At 36.7% G+C, this 18862-nt stretch overlaps 1 protein-coding gene and 1 long non-coding RNA gene across 12 annotated transcripts in view; one reads left to right on the top strand and one right to left on the bottom strand.

The window, feature by feature from the left end:
- Window positions 1-2108: 2108 nt before the first annotated feature.
- LOC120302430 lies at window positions 2109-17753 on the bottom strand. 7 transcript variants are annotated; one of them, XR_005555135.1, is made up of 3 exons: window positions 17352-17753; window positions 7825-7876; window positions 2109-3084 (listed from the first exon to the last, which is right to left on the bottom strand). It is a non-coding gene; the product is annotated as an uncharacterized LOC120302430 (long non-coding RNA). The 7 variants fall into 7 exon arrangements; XR_005555134.1 differs by lacking the exon at window positions 17352-17753 and adding an exon at window positions 16573-16959; XR_005555129.1 differs by lacking the exon at window positions 17352-17753 and adding an exon at window positions 16463-16959.
- Window positions 15357-18862, top strand: part of FOXP1 (forkhead box P1) — a 666111-nt gene continuing 662605 nt past the window's right edge. For 3 of the 5 annotated variants that reach the window (XM_039330816.1, XM_039330828.1, XM_039330827.1), the window contains exons 1-2: window positions 15357-15467; window positions 17760-17866. The gene's annotated coding sequence lies outside the window, so the exon portion shown is untranslated. The remainder of the gene's footprint in view (window positions 15468-17759; window positions 17867-18862) is intronic. The other 2 variants (XM_039330820.1, XM_039330821.1) reach the window with 2 other exon arrangements.

An 18862-nucleotide genomic window follows, 5' to 3' on the forward strand; every position in this document is an offset into this window, starting at 1 on the left:
AGAACTCTAACCCCCCCCCCGCAGCTACCATGATCTTGAGGCATGGTGGCACAGTGGTTAGAATGCAGTATTGCAGGCTAACTCTGAATTCCACTGCCAAGAGTTCAAGTTTGATCCTGATCGGCTCAAGATTGACTCGGCCTTCCATTCTTCTGTGGTCGGTAAAATAAGGACCCAGATTGTTGGAGGCAATAGGCTGATTCTGTACACAACTTAGAGAGGGCTATAAAGCACTATGAAGCAGTATATACGTCTAAGTGCTATTACTATTTTGTCAAGATTGAGTTTAAGCCTGCTTCTTCCCATCCTATGCCCAGTCTTAACTTACTGGAACAAGGCTTCTTTAGCTTCATTTGGTTTCTTCAAGATTGAAATGTACGGCTAGTTTTCATCAGCTTACCGACGATACCTGACCACATACCATTGGTTTCATACGGATATTACAAGAACACTGAATCCTGTGATATCTTACATCAACCTCTTATTCAGTATTGTCCATACCTCCTACTAAAGGCCAGACATAAACAGCCCCCTATTTGGCTGTCTATAATAATGTTTTTGGGAAAAGATAAGCACAGTTAACATCTATTTTGAGGAGTAATTCTTGCTGAGGGCTTATTTGCAAGGCTAATTGTAGGTCCTTAAAACAAGTTTATATTTTGGTCTCCATTCAAATAAGATATGGATTATTTTGCAGGTCATTGTGAATCACTATGGTTCCTTCTCACTGTATTGATATTAATCTTTTGAAAACTGAATAGAGACATAAGACAAATAAACACGAATATATTGTGAGATAAACATTTGACATTTTCTATATCCATATTTGTATGTATAAATGTTCAAGAAAAGACTAAGAATAGTCCAGAGCCACCCACTTTTAGTGAACTCAACAATTATAATTTGCAGATTCTTCTCTACCCACTCTTCCTTCCCTAGTGGTATATATCTTCAAATATTCAGAAAGAAAAAAAGTGATACATTTGAAACCAAAACTAGGTGAGAATCTGAACTCCTGTTACTGTGGCTTCCTTGGCTCTGTGTTCTACATAATAGTGAAAGTTTAGTAGGTGTCGAAACGTTTATGAAAATCAATGAGCAGTAATACTCTGATAAACATCCAAAATGTAGCACATACATTGGGTGAATTTCCAGATATCAACCTGAAATATCTGTCAGCTGGGAATCCAAGAAGGAAATGATTATTTTGATTTTACCTTCAGTTCAATTAAACACTGGCAATGAAAAAAAAAAACATCCAGTCACGTGTTCTCAAAATATACCTTCTAGATCTACTTCCCACTCTCCATCTCTCATTTATTTATGGAAATCCATTGGTATGTGAATTTGCTAGTAAAAACTATGAAGCCAGCCTGCTGAATATTTGTCATGATGTTCCTCTTAATTTTCCTCCTGGTTTATGTCAGTGGGTTGTTCTCATATATAATTTTAATTATTATATTTTGTTGCACCACTTGTTTTTGTTCTCTGTTCTTTTTGCTATTGTTTTATTTATTAAACATAAAAAGGAAATAAATCTTGGTATATCTATTTGCCATATATATATATATATATATATATATATATATATATATATATATATATATATATATAATTAACGAAGAAGATCACGAATCATCAGCTACTGCACATTTCAACTTTAAAGTTTTCTCCCATAATAGACATTTTCATACGATACAACTTTTTAAATGGATGGATATAGTGAAGTAGGTTTTTTTCCTGTACAATTTCAAAAATGAGTTATCAACTATTGTTTGTTCTTTTTTCCCCCAACAGGCTTTGTGAGATTTTGGTACAACTTAATGCCATTTTTGTACGAGATACTATTCAAACTACTTACATAAAAGATTGATCATTACATCCTAAGCATTAGACAATATTTCTCCTTCTTTTCCCCAGGGTTTTCGGTCATCTTTTACAGCAAAGAATTCTTGGAAACATTATTTATTATTGTTTCCAAACTTTCATCTGCTTGGTGTAGATATAAGTATCTCAGTTGGATTTTGGACCATTGGAGATAGATGCAAGGAAAATATTTCCACTCAGTACATTAGGACTGGAATAATCTGCTTCCACTAATAAAAAAAAGTATTGTTTTTAATTATTTATTATTTAGCATATAGCATACAATGTCAAGGAAATCTACATATGCTAGACACAATGCAGTCCTGGCAGCCTAGATTGCTAGTTCATTAGCTAATGGGTGCTTGATCTTCCAGGCTCCTCCGCTGGTCTCTTTGCCTTACGTTGTGTTGCAATGCCTCAGATCCAGCGCTGGCTTCCACTCTCCACAAACACAAGTTAGGTTTTTCCCACCAAAACGGTACTCATTTATCTACTCACAATATTGCATGCTTTCAAACTGCTGGTTGGGCAGGAGCTAGAGGTCAAGCAACAGAGGCTCACTCTATGTCATGCAGCTGGGTTGGAACCACTGGGTTGGGGACAATTTCTGACCAGCAGTTCCTCCCTCAGTAAGCCACATCTCCCCCCCATTTGAATAATCTTTATCTACTGAAGAAAAGTATAAGAAGTGTTTTCTATTAAAAATTCAAGGAATTTTGTCTGTTGAAGTAAATTACATAGGTATACATACTACATAGACAAAATAAAAGAATACATGCTTAAATGTAAATGTATGGAGAGTGCAGTATGTTGGACAATAAAAGTATTTAATACTAGCTCAATAGCAACCTACAGACCTTTGTAGCAATGTGTGAAAGACAGCACGGTTGACAAGTTGCAGCAAATAAATATTTAAAAAATATAAACATAAAAAAGTCATGATATTAGAAACAATTTAGTTTGAATTTGGTATGAATTTAGTAATTTCATCTTCATCATGTTCCTCAAAGACTCTTCTTAGAGACATATAGACTACAATATTACAAGAAGCCACCAGCAGCCTTCTCTTTGCAAATTTACCTTTAAATGTTCAAGTTCATGGTTATCACCCATTTCTGGTGGTGAATTCCATAGATCATTACCACAGCCAAGATTTTTCTTTTGTTTTTTTTCTTCCGAGTTCCCCACTTTTCAGTCTCATTGGATAATCCAGTTCTACTACCAATGACAAAAAGAGAAAGCTTCCTTATCAACAAAATTATGTACAGGCAATCCTTATGTAATGACTGCCTCATACAGTGAGACTATTCAGCTATGAAGGTGCTAAAAAAATCAATAATTTTGCAACCAATTTTCAAATTTATGATTATCACAGTATCACAGTTATGTGATCATAATGTGGAGTCAATTGAGATCACCAAATGAAGGCTACCTGTATTTATTTACTTCTCGTTATGGTTCTCCTTTGTATGACCCTCTATTACATCCCTTTCCTTTTGACTCTTGTAGGGTTGACCCTGGAGTGGGGGAATTCCCAATTTATTATCTCATTTTACTCAGTCTTTAGAAAAAAAGATTGAATAATTAATTTTTAGTAATATACTAGAAGCAGTAGTATTTCTCTGCTTTTTAGCTAACCAGATAGCTACCTCATAACTAAAAATTAATTAATGTATATGTTGTATATAGTATGTTTAGGTGTGTGTCATGTATGTGTTCACTTTGAAAGCAGGCAACTAATTTTCAGTTTTGATGTGTGTTGTGCCCACAGTAAAAAATGACAATAAAGGCTATCTTATCTTATCTAATAAATCAATAAAAATCTGAACTGATGTGGGTTGCTTATTTCATATATTTCATATTATTTTTAAAATTATATTTGGTGTAAAAATATAAGTAATATATTTGTAGCATATAAATATTAAAATCAAATTGAACCGTATTGATTGATAAAATCTAGGCAAGAATTTTTAAAGGATGAAACAACAATTATTTTTCTCCTCATGTTTTCCTGATCCTAAATTTATCCTACCTTTTTAAAAAAAAAATAAGTAGCTCAAGGCACTGAACGTATTTAATATTGCTTCTTGAGCTAAGTGAGAGTGACTGGCCCAAAGTTACTTAGCCAGCTTTCACACCTAAACATGTTCAAGAAACTTCTTGGGGGTGGGGACGAAAAAGCTTCACGCTAAAGCAGAAAAGATTTGAAATAAGGAATAGTTATGAAGTGTTAAACTAGTTTTCACCTCATGCCTGAAATAATCTAAGACCATTGCTAGAAATAAAAATTTTAACCTTGCAAGTTGCAGAACCAATTGTAAAAACCTATCTTTTCATTGCCTTTCAGTGGTTTGCTTGAAAAGTAATAAGTAACCACAAGAGTTTAATATCTCTGTTTAATCAGATGGGATGAAAATAAATCATATATTTACATTTATATTTACACACTGCATGTTAAATAAAAGCTTAAATAGAATTAAAAAGGAATATAAATACTAATGCAGTTCAAGACAAAATGTTCACCTGAATCATGCTTTAATTTAAATCTTCATATAGATAAGAGCCGCTCAATACTATTATATCTGTCACTGGATTTTATTTTGATCAGTGATAACTTTTACGTAGCAGTGCCATCCCAAAATAACTTAACATTCTGTTATGCCAATAGGGAAGCAGAATATCGTAACAAATATATTTTGGTACTCCAAGATAAATTGGTACATCTCTGACCACAATTAACATTCCTAGTTTGGAATCCTAAATATTGAATATAAATAGACTAAAAGTTGTTTTTGACAATATAGCGTAGTATCCACTTCTTCCCATCATTGGTGGGAAGGGTGAGAAAATTACTGATTTCATCTACAGGATGGAGAAAGGATTCCTCTTTTTCCAAATCTAATAATCTCCCCTGGATAGCAGGCATTTCCTAGAGCAGATGTTGGCATTGGGGGACACCCAGGAACTGAAGCAGAATGGAGATTAAGGAATGTAATGCTGAATTTCACAAATAACATTTATATGTGATAATCTGGATGTCACTATTAAAATTAGGACACTGCTACTAATTTGTTAGGCAGCCTCAGGTAAATAACCATCCTTTCAACTGCAAATCCAACATTAACATGTGGTGATAGTATTTTATTTGTGTGGCCAGGATGAAGATTTTCACCACCACAAGCTGATTATATAAATCGCTTCTAGACTTTCATTGACACCCTCAAAGTAATATAGCTCTGCTTTGTTTTAGGCATGTTTTACATGAAAAACATCACAGATCTATTTTGTATAATTTGATTAAAAATCTATTAGATAGCTAAACTAGGAGTTATTTCCACTACCAATAATGGACTAAATGGGCAATTGCTGCCTCTTTCTAAGGATAGAAACATGCACATTAGAAAGCTAACTTCAATACAGATTTGGCACTTTAATGGAGTTAGAAGGCTGCATTTTGAAAGACCGAAAGAAAGCCACTAGAACAAGTTGCTGCTACTACTTTAAATTTGTCTGCATGGTCTAAACCAGGGGTAGTCAACCTTGGCTCTTTTATGACTCGTGGACTTCAACTCCCAGAATTCCTGAGCCAGCTAAGCTACCCCTGGTCTAAACAGCAGCTGAAGCACCAATACACGTCCTTGGTGAGTCTAAATGTATTTCAGCAACAAGTGAAATTCAGCAACAATCCCTTCAACTATCCTGTTCCAAAATGATGCAATAGAATTGTGGAACTTATTATCATAGTTTCCAGAAAGTGAGGGGAGGGTGATGGATTATGAGCAACAAAGAAGTTGTGTTGGTCAAGGAATCCGGTCATTCTGTAATTGTGTAACTATTTGTCTTTAGCTCAGTCTTCTGAAGGATTTTGATTCTTAACTACAAAGGCTATTGATCCAAGCCCACATTCCAAGATTCAATAGATAATAGTCTCCCTCTGCTCCTCTATTTAATTCTATCCATCAATATACCTAAACTTTCTCCAAAGAAATAGAATTATATGATAGTTGTTTATGAGTAGAATATGTTTACAGGAAATCTAAGAAGGGTCTGGAAGAATAAAATACAAAAGAATGTTGTTGTACTAAACAAGAATTTGCTCTAGGCATCAATCCTTTATCAGTGACATTTAATTATTCTCATCAGTTACATTCCTAGTAACAGTACCTTGGATAAAAACTATTTATATGGGAAAGCTGAGATATGGTTTATTTTATATTGTAAATCCTAAGAGACAAAAAATTTACTGTGAGTTATAGATTTACATATGAATGTTAGTTAACATTAAAAACTATAGTATTCAAGAAGGAAAAGTAGCAATAGAACTTTCTATGTAAAATGTAGAAGAAATGATGTCAAAAAATCTGTCAGGGCTTTCAAGTAAAATGAAAATCTATGTAACTCAAAAAATTACTTAGAAGTATGTATATAATTGGGAAATTTGTATTCAGAATACAAGTATTTGAGAAAACTATATAGGATATGTGGAAAAAATGTTTGTCAAAGTACTGAAGTAAATATAATTTTTCTTGTGATTTTAATTTGTTTAGGATACAGAATTTGCAGGCAATGGAATATATTTAATAGAGTTTTGGATCAGGTATAGACCGATTTCAATGTCCCTTATCAGGCTAAGAAAACAAAATAAGTGTAATAAAGTGAAAGAAGAATGGTTATTAAAAATAATAAAGGACCCGGCAAAACAGGCTGTGTTTGGCTGATGAAATCATATGAGTAAGTTCTTTATTTTTTATACCTCCCTGCTCCTTGAGTAGAGTAGCCCACTGTGATGTATGACATTCTGCTTCTGGATATTATGTAAGTTTCAAAATGGCCATTATGTTCAATGATTTTAAAATTCAGAATGTTAGTGCACAGACACATACCATTACACACAAAAGCGTCTCTTTGGATTACTGTAAAGATTTCCTTCGGGTGTTTGTAAAAGGGCTGTAGAGAGGCAATAAGAATGCATACTTCACCCCAGCCCAATCTCACACTGACAGGGAAGCTGTATAGTGAGAATGTAATAGTGTTCAATTGAGTGTGATTACAATCTGCTGCCTGGTAGACTCTCTGGTCACACACAGTTGCTAACTCAAATATGTACAAGAGCCCAAGCAGCCACTTGTACAAGGATTTTTTTTTTTTTTTAAGAATTGTGGCACACATTTAGGTATTGCTGCCTTGACTCTTTTCAACCTTTAATGCCCCCTTCTACGTTTGATAATGCTACTTCACACCCTACTATATAGGATATTTCAAAATAATACCATGAGCAATTCTATGGTTTGGGTTTTGGATGGCAGGCACACTAACCAATATACTTTTTCACGCTGTTTGTTTCTAAGCCCCCATCCACTTTTCCTTATTATCCCCATCTCCTGAAAGTATCAGGATCCCTATCAGTATCCCCTAGCTACCTGTTCTCTTTATAAACCATTGTAAGGATTTAAAATTAAAATTAAAAAAATTGAAATTAGCTAACACCGAAACAAACAGATCAGTAAGCATTGGATATGCATTGGTATTTTGGAAATGAACTAGCCTGTAAAAAAAAAAGAATGCATAGATAGAGAATAAATGCAACATTAAACATTTAAAAATATGTAAAATAGCAAAGGAGAAAGACAAAATTAGAGCGAAACGGGGGAAGGGACAGGGAGAAAGTAAAATTGGGGAGCATAGGTAAAAAGCTATAGAAAAAAACTAACTTCTACTTTCTTTAGCACAAATACAAACATAAAATATAACAACCCTTTCTTAAAATCATTAAAAAAAACCTTAAAGAGAAATTTTAAAATGACTTTCCAATATGACATTATGAATATGAAATTCTATTACTTCTGATGTAGTTTTTCCCAAAAATAATTCCTACTTGAAATTATTTGGATGTCCTTCCACAACAAGCCATTTTTTAAATTTATGTGATATGATATAGGCAAAGAATAGATGTCTTACCTCATTATTTCCCTTCTACAAAATCTATTTGAAACATGATTGCATCATCCACCTTTTAAAAACAGAAGAAAATATTTCATTATAATTATTTTCCCTCTTCCTTGAACCAGCCACACAAAGAGTCTCCAAAGACAATTAGAGGCACACAATGGACACCACAAATAGGAAGACAGAAGCAAATGTACCTATGTATAATAATAACAATAATAATAGTAACAGTAATAAAGTTGGAAGGGACCTTGGAAGTCGAGTCCAACGCCCTGCTCAGGCAGGAACCCTATACCATTTCGGACAAATGGCTGTCCAGTCTCTTCTTAAAAAATTCCAGTGTTGGAGCATTCACTGCTTCTGGAGGCAGGTTGTTCCACTGGTTAATTGTTTTAACTGTCAGGAAGTTTCTCCTTAGTTCTAGGTTGCTTCTCTCCTTGCTTAGTTTCCATCCATTGCTTCTCGTCCTGCCTTCAGGTACTTTGGAGAATAGCTTGACTCCCTCTTCCCTCTTTATTGTGTGAAACTGGGAGAAAGAGCCAATATAAAACCATGGACTGGGTCAAAGAAGCAAGCACAAGTAAAAAGTTTATTTCTCTGTCTTTTTTTTTTGCATTTTTTCTCATCTTGAAAGGAAAGGGAAGGGCTTCTATAAATCCAGCAGTGGTGACTTAGTCTTTCTCTTTTTCCAATATAATTTATTAAAAAATAAACAGAATATCTTCGTCTTTTTATTAAATGAAATACCCTATAGATCCAGATAAAATTTTCCGATATCCTGTTACAGACAAAATGCAAGAAGAGCAACTTTATATGAAAAGTGACATTAAAGACATGGGAAGAAAGAAAGAGAGTTGTGAGATTAAGATGCAAGCTATCAATATTTTTTTCCAAGAGAAATTTCCACTGAGGTCAATGTATTTTATTTATGGCATTTAATAATTCTATTATACCAGTATGACTTTGCATATATTAGAATTATCCAGCCTTACAAATGAGAATGGCAGGGAAAGCACAGGAAGACTTTTAGTTTCACGTTATTACATCTGAAATACTTTAAATCTGACTATTCTGGATAAGCCCCATAACATCTTAATGCCTATCTAACATCTGTAGAAATCTATGTAATTTAACTAAACTAGCATGCTCACATGTTTAATAATATTTGCTCTAAAATTCTTTACAATAGCAGGCTGTAGCAATTTTTTTCACCAACTAAGCCACAAAGCTCCAAGTTAACCAACACATCTTCAGTAAAATTTTAACATAATTTTAGTTCAGTAGCTGCACATATCCAACAGCTTAAAATTCTAAAAAGGTATTCAGGTTCAAAATAGTAGAAAATATTCTGCCCAGGTAATCAATGAATTAAGTAACTGGCTTGCAGTAAGTGACAGATCAATTAATTGTATTTTTAAATGAACCATTATTATATCCACACATGCAAGATTGCTTGCTTCAATTACAGAACAAAAATAAAATTACAATGTCAAAAAGAATATTTGACAAATTGCTAGAAGAGTTACGTACCTTGCTCAGAAAAAAGCACTAGCAATGAACAAATTAAAATCCTCCCCCCCCCTTAAACCCTATTTTCAGTTTTACAAAGCACTGCATTCAGAAACACAAGGCAAAATAAAAACAACTGCCTTTCTAATAAACAATAGCATTATTTTGCTATGTGTGTATGTGTATGATGGGTAAACAATTTCAAAATTAATTTCATAGTTTTCCTCTTGACAAAGGCTTGTTGATGGATTTTAAGGATCCTCACAAAACATCTAAAATCTGTAGGACTCCAGGAAACATAGCTCATAGGATACAGGGGGTGGGGCAGAGCAATGGCTGGAAAAACATTCTGACTTTAAAACTGTAACACCTATAATTATAGAGGCGTCATAACCTCCATTTTTTTAAACTAGCAAGCTGTAGTCATAACCTGCGTACACCCTTACCAAAATCTGCCAAGTATTCAATCACCTGGGATTTAAGATTTGAAAGGGGAAGGAGTTTCTCTCTGTTTGTCTTTGCACTTGTAAAACAACTACAGCAGTAAACAATTCAAGAGCAATTAACAATTGCATAGGAGGTAAGGAATAAATCCCACTGCTATTATTGTCAGAGGAATTAATCATATTTTATAGAGCTGGCAGACTGGCTTAAATCAGCACAGCAAAAACAAGACAGCCCATATTTTTAATCATAAACACATGTTTATCCAAATGCTTTGGCTTTTCACAGAATGCCTGCCTGCCTGTTTTTTTTTTTTTTTTCAAAAAAGGTTGAGTAATCCTAACATCTCTACCTATCGTAATTATTTTTTAAACCTTTTGCTTTTATTTTTTATGCCTTTTCTTTCAGTTGGAATGAAAAGCTGGGAAAAAGGCAAAGAGAAAATTAAAACAGGTTGACAAAAGTCTCCACGTCCATCCTAAGTCTCACATATTTACAGCTGATTCATTTTATTTTTAGGTAGATGAACTACAACATGAAGCTTATTGTTTTATTGGTCTTTTTTTCTGACAATTTAGACAATTATGTCTGTTCAGCAATAACATGTTTTGGCATAGCTTTCTTAATATGATTACAGATTATTATTTTTTAAAATAAATTTCATGAAAATTGTTAACACAGAATAAAAAAAACTAACAAGAATATTTAGAATGAAAAAAGGAAAAAATGGAAAAGAAAAAAACAAAGACAAAACTGCAGAAAGAAAAAATATAAAGTAACTTGATTTTCTTTTATAGCAGTTGTAAGTATAAATATAAAAAAACAGATTGTTTACATTTTCTCTAAAATCTATTATTTTTATTTGAATCTTCAAAACCATATGACATTATTTTTTGTTTCCTGCAAAAAATCAATAAGAAGTTTTTAATCACTCTTAAATTTAGACTATGTTCTATCTCTAATTAAAGCAGTCTATTTGGCCATCCTAACAATTTCTATCATCTTCACTACCATTCCTCCATTATGGGTAAAGTCAAATCTTTCACCTTTGTACCTATATTAGTCTTGCTGGAGTCGTCATATATAGAAACACAGTTCCATTTTTTTTCCAGATGCTTATCCATCAATCCAAAAAGAAAAGTCTTTGGTTTTCATTGCATTTTCATAATCTTCTGTAATATTACATGTAATAATAGAATGCAAAATTATTTCTTCCAATATCCACCGAGATTAGAGATTATTCTTTAAGTACATCTAAATTATCTTTTGCCATACAAATATTTTTAATAATTTTCCTCTTATTTATTTAAAATATAATGAATTACAGAAGGCACAAGTACTTTGTTCTTATTCTATAAAAAGTGTTTCAAAAGTCTTTCTTAAGAATTCAAATCTGCAGTGTTTACTTTTATCACCAAAAGGTGGCGTCATATTCCCATATCCTTTCTTCTATACAAAAATCCTTCGTTTTAATTTGCCAAAAGAAACTTCCATTTGATTACTGATCAAGAAATTAAAATGTGCTCTATATGAGTGCAATGTGACAGTGTTGAAAATGAACAATATGTTAAGCTGTAGTTAAGATCCCCATTAATATCTACCAAATGGACATGCAAACCTTCATCATTTTGGTTGAACAGATACTGGAATGTAACATCTCATGCTGGAACATAAAAAAAGACTTAATATTTTATGGTATTTCTTACTGCAAAATACTAATATTCTACTAGCTACTAAACTGATTTATCAGTAAATGCATTTGAATTCATGTGGATTTATTTTTCAATATATATCTATAGTAATATAAGTAAGAAAAATATGAAGCAATGAAATGAAATTAAAAAAAAATAAAAATGACTGAAACAGGGAGCTTGATGGAAACTTCTAGCATCCTTATATCCATTAATTTTCCTTTTCAGAAGGCAAAGATACTATGACAATATTTTCTGCAAAATTTTTTTGCTTTCATCAATAAAACAGAACTTCATAACTGAAATGACTAAAACAATGCTTAAATGCTACAGTATCCTTTCAGACTCAATCTAAACTCTTTGTTTTAATTGTAATCCATTGGACATGTATATTTTGAATCAATTCCTTTTATAACACTCATCATAGTATTAAAACTAATCTGAGCATTTTGGAATGAAAATGCAAAATATTTATTTTTCAGTTTGTACGATAATTTCTTTAATCTATGAAATTTACAAAGGTGTAATAGTAAATCTATATTTGATTAACTATATTAAAGCAGAAAAATTATTTAAATAGCATGGTAATATGGTACATAGAATCGCTGCATTTTACAGTGTTAGAGTCTCATGTGACATATATGTATCATGGAACTAATGAAGCATTCTAATAGCTATTAAATTGATCTGGAAATGTCATCAAATTTTAGGAGGTAACCTTTGTTGATGGCAGGACAAATATAAAACTGTAGTGTGCTTTACAACCCAAATCTAAATTTGATTTCTTATATATAGTGTATTGACTAATGTAAGAAATTAACGTGTCTATCCCATATGACATCATGCAAAAGAAACATGGAAAACTATTTAAAGTATCAATAGAACTGAAAAATGTCTATTAAGTTCAGGAAAGCCAATATATACTTGTTTCATTATTCTATCCTTTCAACAATTTTGCAACTTAGGCCACTACACAATTGGACCAAAAGCCTAATTTAGAGACATATATGCATTCAATCAAATTTTATCCTTGTTTAAGAATGCTGAAAATTTTATATGGAGGACATTTGGGTCCTATATGATTCCCAATCCCTCTAGGAGTTGTCTTTGGTAAGAGAAGCAGTATATAAATTAAATAAACAATAAACAATCATTTTGTAGAGGATGAGATATTTTCTAAGATCAGTACAGGTGGTTTTCTGTCTTCTTTCATGCAAATCATTGTGAAATGTAATCAAAATGTATTAGATATATGGAATCCAAAAATACATGAGAATTCACAAAAAAATTAAGATTTAATTAGAAAACAATTTAGACCAGAATTTATTCTAACCCAAATGCTAAATCTGTTTATCATTTTGCCCCAAAAGATAAACACTTAATAATGCTAATAATATAGTTAGACTGGAATCATTTGCAAAGCCATGTATTTATAACTGGTTAGGTCTTCTATGCACAATTACCAAGTTCAAAGTTATCTGCCTTCTATTCTTTGGTCAATGTTCATTCAAAATTAAGCATTTGTGGAAATGCTTAAATGCTGTAAATTTCCAGTGGAAATTTTAAAACAAGGAAAAATGAGTAAAATATTAAAATTGGTTTAAAATGTAAGACAAATACTTTGGTAACTGGGATCTCTTTCTATATATGATAGACAAAGGGCCATATAATTAACAGTTACATAAGCAAAACCAAGGACTAGGCAAAAGTAATTGGGCATGAAAGGTTTATGTATAAGATTAAGCTGTAGGCCTTTTAAAAACTTGCATAGAATGGAACCAGTATTTCACCCTAATACTTACCTGTAATGGGTTAAAATGGGCATAGATATTTATAAAACTCCTATAATATAGGTGAAAGAATAGGCTATTCTTTATTATTGAGGCTATGAAAGTGTTTTATTAGGGATCTGTTCGGAGCCCATATTTATAAATAGTACAAAATAAGTGAGTAAGTCTTTAGAATAGATTATGCACTCAAGTATAGTGTATTGTTTAGTGGTTAAACCACAGGTCTCAGAAACAGAAGCAGCTTTGAATATTACTCACAGCTTTACCACTGACTCATTGTGTTAACTTGACACAGGTAACATAATCTTTTCTGTTCCGATTTACTTATCTATAAACATAATGGACTATGATTCTGTATTACAGGACTAGCTTGAATACTTTCAGAAATAGTTTTGAAGAGCCGATTATTCATATATACTAGAAAAGATACTGAAATAGCATTTTTTCAGCCTGTAAAGATTATCAATAGGCTAAGTTAGGAGAATGAAGGCCTTAGTGCTACAATTAATACATTAGGAAACACATTGAATTCAGAGTGTTTGCAAAATGCCTATCTTGTCTGTTCCTAGAAGTGACTCTTTATCAAGCTCATCTAAGCAGTGACAAATGTTAACTCTTTCTGCCTTTTAGGGGTTATCTCAGGAAGAGTTAAGTTCAGAATTGGTGTTTGAAGAATGCAAAGAAAAAGTTTCTTCCCTTTATCTCCTTCCTATGAAAACAAACTTTTTTCTGGAGTATTATTGTACTCCAAAGTGTTTCCCCTCCCCCCCAAAAAATGGATACAGAAGCAGGTAACTTAGGTTAAAATCACATTGACAAGGTAGTCTGTGGCCACCGTTCTACGAAGGAAGAAGCAGGGAAGGCATGTAAATACTCAGCCACCTTCCTCCCCACCACTCTGAAAAACCAAAACCAAGAGGAAGTTTTGTTGTTCTGTCCTCCGGGAGCCATCCTAAAGCAAGCCTGTGGGTTGAATGTCGAGATTCCTTCCAGCCAAGACTTTCCTCACCTCTAGAACAAACACGCACAAGGGCGGGCGAGCGGGAAGCAGGAGAGTTAGCCTTAGATGGTGGACGTGTCAGTTTCTTTGCACACATGCGTTTGTCCTTCTAATGAACTTTCACCTCCCGAACTCTCCTCTTTTCATTGGGTAAAGTGCAAGGGGCAAGTGTGGGGGAGAAAAGGGAGAAGAGCGTGCAGAGAGAGAGAGAGAGAGAGAAAGAAAGAAAGCAGAGGGGAGGGAATTGGCTCCCGCAGCATTTGCACTTTTGCATTCTTTCCCTTTCACTCGCCTCTGTCTGTGTTTTGTTTGTTTGCTTGGGGAGGACCTGAGATTCCTTTTTGGAGATCCCGAAAGAATCCAACAAAGCGAGCCTAAGACTATCTAATTGAAATCGCCTCACCTCTCCCAATCTCTCCCCTCCCCCCCCCGCGACCCCTTCTGTTTGCTCTTCTCCGGGCTATCTTCTTCCTCTTGCCCCCCTCCCTTTAGTTTTCTTGGCTTTTCTACCCTCGCTCCCTTTTCCCCATCTTTTACGACTCTTCTCCGGCAGATCCCCCCCCCCCGGCTCCAACACCTCTTTGCCGTGCTCCGTCCCCTCTGCCTCCTCCTCCTCCTTTCCCCGATTTCCCTTCTTTTTGCAAATGCGATGTATTTCTCTCCCCCCCCCTTTTGCACTGAGTCTTGTTTACCCAGCAGGTGGATGTGACGTCAGGGACTCATAACAGCAAAAAATAACAAAATCTCCCTCCGCGGGGTGTTATTTTTCCTCACTCTTCTTCCCCAAAAGCATGTTTTTTCCGCGCAAAAAAGCTCAACGCTCTCGCGGTGGAGACTCGCGAGGCGCTTGGAGCACAGCGCGAGCAGTCAGGACGGCGGCGGGGGATCCCAGTGGGCGAAGAGGATCGCCCTCCCTCCCCGTCCTCCTCCCTCCCTCCCTACTGCTGCTGCTGGATTGCCTTGCCTGATTACTGCTGCTGCTGCTGCTCTCCCCTTTTGGAAAGCTAGTTCCCGACTCGAGCGGAGGGCTCTATTGTTATTTATTGTGTGCCTGTGTTGCACGCTGTGCCTCCTGCATGGGGCTGGCTGGCAGACTAGAAAGGGAGAGAGGGAGGGAGGGTGGGACGGAGTGAGTAAAGGGAGGTACAGACAGACAGACTCACTCACCCGCCCGCAGTGGGGGGAGCCCCTTAGCTGGCACCACCAGGCCGTTTCCAGCGGGTGAGTTTGCCATTTCGCATTTTCTCATCCACTTTTAAGTCTCCTGTTTGTTTGTTTCTAAACCCTTCAGTCTCCTCTACAACACCCCCTCCCCGGCTCGGACCTCCTCCTCCCTTACCTTTTCACGTTCTTTGGCATCCCCCTCTTCTCCCCCCCGCGCCCTAGCTTTTGCATAAAGCCCTAAAAACGCAATGGGAAAAAGCTGCGGGTCTTTCACCTCCGAGGCTCTTCCTCTTTCTTTATGTCCCATCTGTGCACCTCATTCATCTTTCCCCCCTCCTATTCTTCCACGCGCTGGACGATGCACACATGACCCTAGCAAGTTGGAAGCCGCCTCTGCTCTCTGCCCCCATCGCTGTGTGTGCGTGCGCGCGTGTGTGTAAAATAAGCCCCTCAAGCGGGAAAAAGGGAGGTGGGAGCGATCGGACACGGGCAGGGTTTGCTGGCGGGGCGGGTGCGCTTCCTTTGGTAACTCCGGCCACTTTATGGCGAGGAAGACGGGGAAGAACTTTTTAGTCGACTTGCAACAAACTTTTGCCCCGTATGCTTTTGCCTTCTCTTGCTTTCGTGTAGCGAACTTCAATGAATAGGCCTTTGGGACTCGCACCTTACCCGCTCACTTAACTTGAACTCGCCGGTTTTCGTGCGCGCGCGCGCGCGTGCACACCCACGCAGACGGGTTACAGTTCTGTGCTCTTCTCTTGGTTGAGCGTGCGCGGTTGCCGCCAGACTTCCTTTCCTACCTTTCCATCCCGAGGGTTTTTGTGTGAATGTGCAAACCACAGAAAACAATTTGCTAGTTCGTGCACTCCAGCGTTAACTTAATCGTGCATATAAGACTTGCATTTAATGGTACACAACAATCAGACCGATTGAACTGCTAATTCCCCCTTTGCCCTACGCTGACCGTAGCGTATTTCATTACAAAGATACCTTCGGACTAGAGGTTAGAAACACTCGAGATACACAACTGACAAAGCCGACACAGTACTAACCTCTCTAGTTTCTTAGACCACACCGGCCAAGTGCTTCTGTGATCGGTAATCCACGCTACGCAATTGGAATCGAGGCGCGCAGAAATAATAACTTAAACGCATAGAAATACCTTTAGATCCAACGGAAGGAAAGCAAGAGTAGACGCCACAAATTTACACGTTCACGCGCACGCATACACGCTCCCGCTCACACAAGCAATGTAAGGAATGTGTGCAGGTATGTCGAAGGGTCGTCGAAGATTTCTCCCCCGCCCCGTGCTCGGTGTCGGGCATAAGGAAAACTTCTCGCGCAACGAGCCGCGCGCCTTTTCTCTTGAGCAAGTAGTGGCCGCCGCACATTCCAGAAAGACACGCTCGAGGGAGCCCCAGACGTGCTATTTCCCAAGCGCTCGGCAACACCCGTCCACAACGGATGGACGCATCTTTCACACGAGCGGCATCACTGACTCGGTCTCCCTCTCTTTCTCCCCTCCCCCTTCAATCAAAGTCCCACACTACAGTACCATAACCTCGCATTGCTGCCCTTTAGCCCGGTGCCTGCGCTAAACTCCCTCGGTCTGGTCTCTGTACTTGATACTGGTTTGCTGCCTCCGGACGTGCCGAGTGTTTCGCCGCCTCCGGTGGCTGTAGCGAGCCGAACGTCTTCGCAGCGAGTTGGGAAAAGTTAGAAAGGGGCGCTGCAACTCCGCGGCGCGAGCTGTCCCAGCCCCGCACCCGGGCCCTTTTGCTTTTCCTAACTCCCTTCCGGGGGCACCTCGGTGCCCCTCCAACTTGTCAATTGCGGTGCAGGCAGAGCTAGAGTGATTTTGAAGCGTGATAGTCCCTATCCCAGCACGGTCTTTCCTTTTTTTCCTGTGCTTGGAAATGAGAGCACGTCTTCCCACCTCACCGTCCAGGCAGCGGCTGCATCCCCGTCTTGAGTTCCTCGGTTGTAGCCGTTTTTGACCTGCAGTTCCCCACATCCAAGCATCTTGCCATGATTTGCTTTTGGGGCATCACTTCTGCAAAAAAAAGAAAAGAAATCTCCCCCAGCAGATTCCAGCTGATTGTGGAGAAGCGTTGAAACAGGAGAGTGAAAGGGAGACTGTGTGTCTGTCACAATTTTAAATCCTATTACTAGAGCAGAGTTCTTGATTTCCTTTCTTGCAAGTGCTTTCCAAGACACCCCCCCCCAATCCCTTAGACACAAGCACATATTTTCCCCTCCCTCTTCCAGGTCTTAGCCTTCCCATCTCTTAACCAAAATCTATTTTGTGGAGATTTATTGAAAGTAGCCTTGGTTTCTTCTCGACTATAGAACACAAAGTTTTGCCTGCCGAAGATCACAGGAGCAACAAGAGCCCCTGAGTTAGGAGTTGGGTGCTGACCGTAGCAATCACACCATTACAGAGCTTTTTTCTATAGGTAAGTATAAGAGAACCAGTGGAGGCTTTAAGCATAAAACCCACTATAAGATGACAATTGTGTATCATTCCTAAAGAACAAAAAACCCCTTCAATTTGCCAGCGGTGTGGGCTCAGATTTTTTTTTTTTGCTTCAAACGATAGAAATGAGAGAAAGAAAGGGTTGCATACAAAATGTAATGTCCTTGTTTTTAAGTTTAAAACTAGAGCTCAGGAGTTTAGCAAACAATATAAATGCTGTCATAAAAGATGATGGCAATTGTCTCCTTCCCCATTTCATCCCATCCCATTTGATAACTATTAATTATTTCCAAGTCATTGTGTTCTGATACTGCTGCTAGCCTGATTACTAAGTGTATTGATTTTACAGTGTCTACATCTGACATGGTTTAATTTTTTTACCCCATTTTCTTAAATAGAATACAGGAAGACAAAAAGTGCAGGAACAACTATGGAAGACAGTGGCCCAACTTGCGTTGGTTTCAGTTGGGGTGGGAATATTGAAGTTATATGCCCAACATGATCTCTGGAATGTCTATAGATTCTGTTTAAAAAGAGTGAAACCTTCTCATTTCTTTGGCAGATGAGCTGTTTTTAGAAGCATAGATTTGCTTTCAGATACAGTTCTTTGAGAATGAGAACCCTTAGAAGTTTCAGATTTGATCAATGTTATGAATGCATAATGGGATACAATTTATATATGGTATGCTTGTTTAATACATAGAATGTTCATACGTTGTTGACTTATACCATTTAAAGATGCATACAATTTATTTCCTATTTACTTGGTAGTTTTAGCATTTATTTTTTTATATCTGATATTATGAAGTCACAAAAGTTTCACGAGAAGTTTTGTACTATTATAGATAATCACAAGGAATACTGCTAATGCTATTTGTTCTATGCAGTTGCTTCTACTTTTAATCGTACAATGCTAAACAGGAAAGGAAACCTTTTAAAATTCTTTATGATTTTTTTTTATGAAGAAGAAACAAGG

This window comes from Crotalus tigris, unplaced genomic scaffold (assembly GCF_016545835.1).
Source record: "Crotalus tigris isolate CLP2741 ecotype Arizona unplaced genomic scaffold, ASM1654583v1 scf7180000024432.2438137, whole genome shotgun sequence".
Classification (NCBI taxonomy): domain Eukaryota; kingdom Metazoa; phylum Chordata; class Lepidosauria; order Squamata; family Viperidae; genus Crotalus; species Crotalus tigris.